The 6,081-nt window shown below is 44.4% G+C and overlaps 1 pseudogene; it reads left to right on the top strand.

Moving 5' to 3' along the window:
* Positions 1 to 202: 202 nt before the first annotated feature.
* On the top strand, positions 203 to 2,234 carry LOC109771123 (F-box/FBD/LRR-repeat protein At5g22660-like; annotated as a pseudogene).
* Positions 2,235 to 6,081: the final 3,847 nt, after the last annotated feature.

Genomic DNA, 6,081 nt, shown 5'->3' with positions numbered 1-6,081 from the left:
TCACGTCGACTACGAGGTGCCTACGGTGACTTCGTAAAATCTCAAGATGATATGTCGGTTCAGTCTCTCGAAAGTGCTCATAGGGGTAGGGTGTGCGTGCATGCATTCATAGGGGTGAGTGTATGCGCGTATATATGAGCCCTTGGGTCTGTACCGTGTTTAAACTACATTTTTCTCTTTTTTAGGGCAAACTACGTTTTTCTGAACGCCGTCCGTTGTAATCTTTTTTTAGGTGAGTCCATTGTAATCAGGCTCGAGCCACAGGCCTGTTTTCCTTTAATGGGCCTGGCCATTTGTTTGTTATAGTAGAAAAAGGAACCTGGCCTAGTCACGGTAACTAGCGTGAGAAACTGAGGCGCCACCGCCTTCTCGCCGACGCCACCGATGCCTTCTCGCCGACCCCACCGCCGCCGTGCCGGCAACCACTGCTTCTCGGTCGTAGTAATGGGAATTGGAGGGTACAACCCTAGCTGGTTACAAGAGCAGCAGATCTAACTAAGAAAGAACGAACTGATTCCACTGGATCATGCCAAGAGACTGCGAGATGTGGTGTCATTGTACTTAGATGATTCCATTGGGTCTACCTAACCAAGAGGCTTCGTAATTTGGCCGCTAGTTTGTTACTAGTACTGTACACAGAAATTGCGATTGTTATTTTCGGTTATTTACTTATTTACACACTGCCTTCCTGGATTCATGCAGCCAACGTGTTTGACGAAATGTCTGAACTAGCTTCCATCCCCTGCAGTTTGAAGAGCGCACGAGGCACCAGCAATGGTGTTGATAGGCTCAGCAGCCTTCCCGACGAGCTGCTCCACCACGTGATGTCCTTCCTGCCCATGCCGGAGGTTGTGCGCACAAGTCTGCTCTCGACGAGGTGGCGCGGTCTCTGGGCCTCTACGCCATACGTCCGCATCGACCATCAAGACTTCATGGATTACGGCAAGCTGAAGAAGTTTGGGGACCACCTGCTACTCTTGCGCGATGGCGCTACTTCCTTGGATGAAGCATGGATCTTTGCCAACAATGTTGATACTTTCACGTGTTGTGAGTGGGTTCGTCATGCCATCATGAAAAAAGCTCGTCTCCTTCATGTTTCTGGATATGCCCGTTTGGATAGTACAGCCATGTTCCCTTCTCAGCACCTCAAAACAATCAGGCTCCAATCTCTCGTGTTGAGAGGTGGGTTCGTTAGGCTGCTGAACTGCGACTGCCCAGTTCTTGAACATTTAGAGATAGAGCAGAGCAATTTGTGGGACCTGAACAAGATCTCATCAAGGTCACTCAAGGTTCTTCATCTCATTCGCTGCCTTATCATCAAGGGTCTCGTAATTTGTGCTAGCAACCTTACTCATCTCTCTATCGATGAACAATCATGTTATTCTAGCGCTGTAGTAGCTAGGGATCTGTCTTCCTCTAGTAACAGCTTCGGTTAGTCTGAGGTATGACTACTATCATAGTGAAGGCGGCTCAATACTGGATTATAGTCTACTTGATGGCCTCTCACATGCCACAACCTTGGAGTTGCATGCTCCGTTACCTGAGGCACGAACTACATCCTTTTATTTTCATATACATAAAGTTTAGATGGATATATTTGCTTCCTTAGTTAGATTTGTTATGTAGTTTTTTCTCGGATTTAAATCCAGAGGATCTTCACTTTTTCAAACTATTCAACTCACTGTCAAGCTAGCATAGAAATATCAAATAATCAAGCTATTCAACTCACTCACTTTGATAATTTTGATGTCATCTCCGATGAATACAAAGCTCACATTCGAGATAGATTTGCTGACATGCCCGGTGTTTAGCAACCTGACAAGTCTGGTCCTGGGTGATTGGTGCATGGCTGCTGACTTGTACCCGCTGCGTCGCATTCTACATCGCTCGCCCAAGCTGAAGGAGCTAAGTTTTAAGCTTGAAATGGTACCCACTCAGAGCCATCTCTAAATACCAAACGACCTGCTGGAACAGCAGAACCTCTTAGGCCCTTACTGATATATACTACCTTAATGTTGATTGACACTCTGCAGGAGGAATGTAGGAGCTCTAAGAAATCCGAATTTGCTTTGCCGCCAACAAGGGGAGAACCACCGTCAGGCTCAGGAAGCAGCCACCCTTTCATCGAGACGATCATTATCCACTGCCAGAAGAAAGATCCCAGGGGCGATGCTTTGCTGCAGGCGTTGAAACTGATTGCCGGCGATGCGAAAATCAGTATCGAGCGTCGCTGATCTCTATTAATCAAGACCTTGTTTTGTTTTGGGGACCTGCCATCTTTGGCCACTATTATGTCAATGTGTTGAGACAAAGTATTTTGGAGACGCCGATATTATCCAGAAACGAGCCGCACTCATTGTCAGTAAGCAGTGGGCAAATAAGTTCGACATCATGTTTTAGATAGTGGGTGTGCACGCACATGTTGCGGTTGAATAAAGGTCTCCCCGCCTAGCCCCCGTTCCAGCGGTGCATCTATCATCGTTGGTGGGCGTGTGGAGGTGTGTCTCTGGCAGATCTATCTTTGGTGAATTTGCTCGGATCTCATCGTTGTTCGTCTACGTTCGTGTGTCTTCGGTTTGGATCCTTCCGATCTACGTTATTTTTCATCGGCGGCGGTTGCTGTTCCGGGGTGTTGGTCCTGGCAAGGGCCGGCAGGAGGGCTCCGTTTTAGTCGTTTTTTTCAATCTTGTTAGGGTTTGTGTCCTACTCAGGAAGGCGAGACGGCGGCGGCTCCCAGAAGGTGGAATAAAGGTCTCCCCGCCTAGCCCCCGTTCCAGCGATGCATCTATCATCGTTGGTGGGCATGTGGAGGTGTGTCTCTGTCAGATCTATCTTTGGTGGATTTGCTCGGATCTCGTCGTTGTTTGTCTACGTTCGTGTGTCTTCGGTTTGGATCCTTCCAATCTACGTTATTTTTCATCGGCGGCGGTTGCTGTTCTGGAGTGCTGGTCCTATGGGGCCTTAGCACGACGACTTCCCGACTGTCTACTTCAACATGTTGTGTCCGGCTCCGGCAATGGAGGGGCGATGACAGCGGCGCGCCTTCGGCTCGCTTCGGTGCTTGTAGTCGTCGCTAGGTGGTCTACGAATCTGGATGTTTTTTATTTCTGGTATTCGTTGTACTGCCATGATTGAAGATGAATAGATTGGAAGTTTTTTCGGAAAAAAAAACTTAGACTAGTTGAGTGTAAGGGGACATGATGGATTATGGTTGCGTTCTAGCAAAATATTGGATTGTTTTTGCCATCTGTATGCTGATGTAACAGGGGCCAATGAAAGTGTCGTTACTGAAATAGCCGCCCGATTTTCTACAAATTAAGTGGGCAATTGTCTTCTACCTTTTTTAATGAGTCGAATCTAGAGGGGTTGACTTCAAAAAAATTGATTGCAGTGGCATCGCAGCCTTTCTCGTGCTTGTTTTATATTTGTGATATTTGCACAACTCATTATTTGTTTCGTACTGAAGGAGTACTAAATCAAAGACACTTATTTTAGGACGGAGGGAGTAGTACACTGTGCGAAGGATCATGTTTTCTTCTTTCAGAAAATTGTCTCAAGGATCATTGTAGATGTTCTATGTTCTGGTTGTTTTCGGTATATTATTAGATTCCCCACGTAGCCCATCGAAATGCCTAAAATCTCTTCTAGAGCTGCAGTTTTGGCTCCAACTGTTGGAGCATTCACCACCCCATGGAGAGGATTCTCATTTAGCTCAAGACCAATTTTAACATACCTTTCTTCTTCAAAGCCCTAGCATTGCTGCTTCGAATATCTTCCAGGTAGACAAGGTCTTCCTCGTCCCCACTTTTGCGCTTACGATTTTTGTTCCTCGATGACGAATCTGAAGCGCTCTTGGATATGGGAGACTCGGGCAGATTCTTGGCCTTAGATGACTCGGCGCTCCTCAACTTTTGCACTTTTTGTACATTTGCTTGTTGAGGACCGCTTCCTCCCCGGCAGCATAGTTGATGGAGATGTCAAAGAGCTCTCTCGTCGTCTGTAGGATTTGCACCCGATGTTGTGAGTAAACTCCGGACATTGGAGGCCAGAAGAGAAGGAGGTGATCACGTGTGTGTCGGGCAATTCAGTCAATGAGTTCATGGCCCAATCAGTTACTAAGCTTTGGAAATGTGATGCCCAACTTCGACATAAAGATTTCGTTTTGTTGCTGTTACATGATTGTATAAACGTTAAAAATCTTCTTCACATAAAGTCATTCCATCTCCAAAGCTACAATTGTGCTATTTGTGGTGAGAGTCCAGAGGAAACTTTTTCTTTACCTCTGCTGGAACTGCCTTTTGCACAAGACTGTTGGCAGAGTTTTCTTCTAATAAGCGAAAGCGGATTTCTTTATGATGAAAGTTTGTGAGCAATGCAAGAAGTACCTAAAGCTATTGTTCTAAACACCGTGATCAGATCATGGAACGCCAGGAATTAGATAGATCTCGGCCTCTAAAGCTCCATGTAAGATGTATCTAACTTGCTTCTTTCTTATCTTAATGTAAATAACTAAATATCTTGTACATTAACACTTTTTAACAGAAAATTACCATAGAACGATACAGGGTATTCTCCAATAAAGTGCGGGTGACCGGAATCAATTTGGTGGTTAACTGCGAAGAGGTTTTCAAGCCCCCCCCCCCCCCCCCCCCTCCTCCCCTATGTCTCACTTATAGTGACATGTAGGGAACCCTCGCGAGAAGGCGAGAGCTAGATGGACCGGCCCAGGCGCACGGGAAGCCACAACCAGGTATTACAAAAATATTGTATATATATATACTCCCTCCGTTCCTAAATACTTGTCTTTCTAGGCATTTCAAATGACTATCACATACGGATGTATAGACATATTTTAAAGTGTAGATCCATTCATTTTACTCCGTATGTAGTCACTTGTTGAAATGCCTAGAAAGACAAGTATTTAGGAACGAAGGGAGTATATATATAATGTGTATGGAAAAATTAGACATCAAGAAATATAAGATTAAAAGAAATGTGAATCATGTATTTCAAAAGTGTTAAAAAAATTAAATAAAGAAAAATGAAAGAAAACGCAGAAACAAGAAGAATCGAAGAAAAGTAAGAAAGAAACAAAAAATAAAGAAAAATGAAGGAAATCAAAGATATAAGAAAATAAAAATAAAACTGAAAAACAAGTGCAAAAGAATGGAAAACTGTTACATCGAGAAAGAAACAAAAAAAAGAAAAAACCCGATGTAAATCAAGAATAAAAACCCGAAGAAAGAAATGAAGAAACTAAGAAGAAAAATACTGCGAAAACCTGGAAAGAAATAAAAAACAAAGGAATACCAGTTGAAACCGATAAAGAAATAAAGAAAACCGAAGAAAAATATGGAAAATTGGAGAAAATCAAGAAAGAAACAAATCTATACTTATTACTAATAAAATACGAGCGTTTCCACCGGTCCGTCGAATGTTTCTTTTTAACTGATGTTTTCATTAACCCGTAGTCCAGCATTTAGTGACCTCTCCTCCTTGTATCTCTGTTGGTCTTCAGCTCAACTCCTGTAGCCACTATCTCGCGTGCCTGGGCACTTGTTAGTATTCCACATTCAATAATAGGCACAGTTCGCTCTGTTTTCAACATGTTTGTGTCCCTGGCCTTTATTATGTAGGGAGAATATGTTAAACATGATGCTGCTATAACTTTACAACCGTGATTCAGATTAAAATAATTTATATATGTAGTTTGACCCCAAAAATGTGTAGTTTCTAATTGTGCTATTATTTTTCCTGTTAACTGTAGAGGAACGCAGCAGAAAACAAAAAATTTCCGACCTACGCACCAGCCCAGGACCACTATGGAGACTGCATACATGGTTTGATCTTTTTCGTTACCGACTCGTAGCGCAGCGGGAAGTAGAGTCGATGACGATCGGCGGTGCAGATCCCCGCAGCTAGGATTTACAACCTCCCAACCGCGAGGATGTATACCCTCATCTGCTCCTCAGACAGCCCTCCAGGAGGCGGTCGAACAGCCCCCCGGACGGTGTCGCGGACAGCCCTTCGGGAGGACCTTCGAAACTCGAACGGTCACTTGGACAGCCCTTCGGGAGGACC

The sequence above is a fragment of the Aegilops tauschii genome, chromosome 5 (assembly GCF_002575655.3).
Source record: "Aegilops tauschii subsp. strangulata cultivar AL8/78 chromosome 5, Aet v6.0, whole genome shotgun sequence".
NCBI classification, from domain to species: Eukaryota; Viridiplantae; Streptophyta; class Magnoliopsida; order Poales; family Poaceae; genus Aegilops; species Aegilops tauschii.
This window is presented reverse-complemented; position numbering and strand designations above follow the sequence as displayed.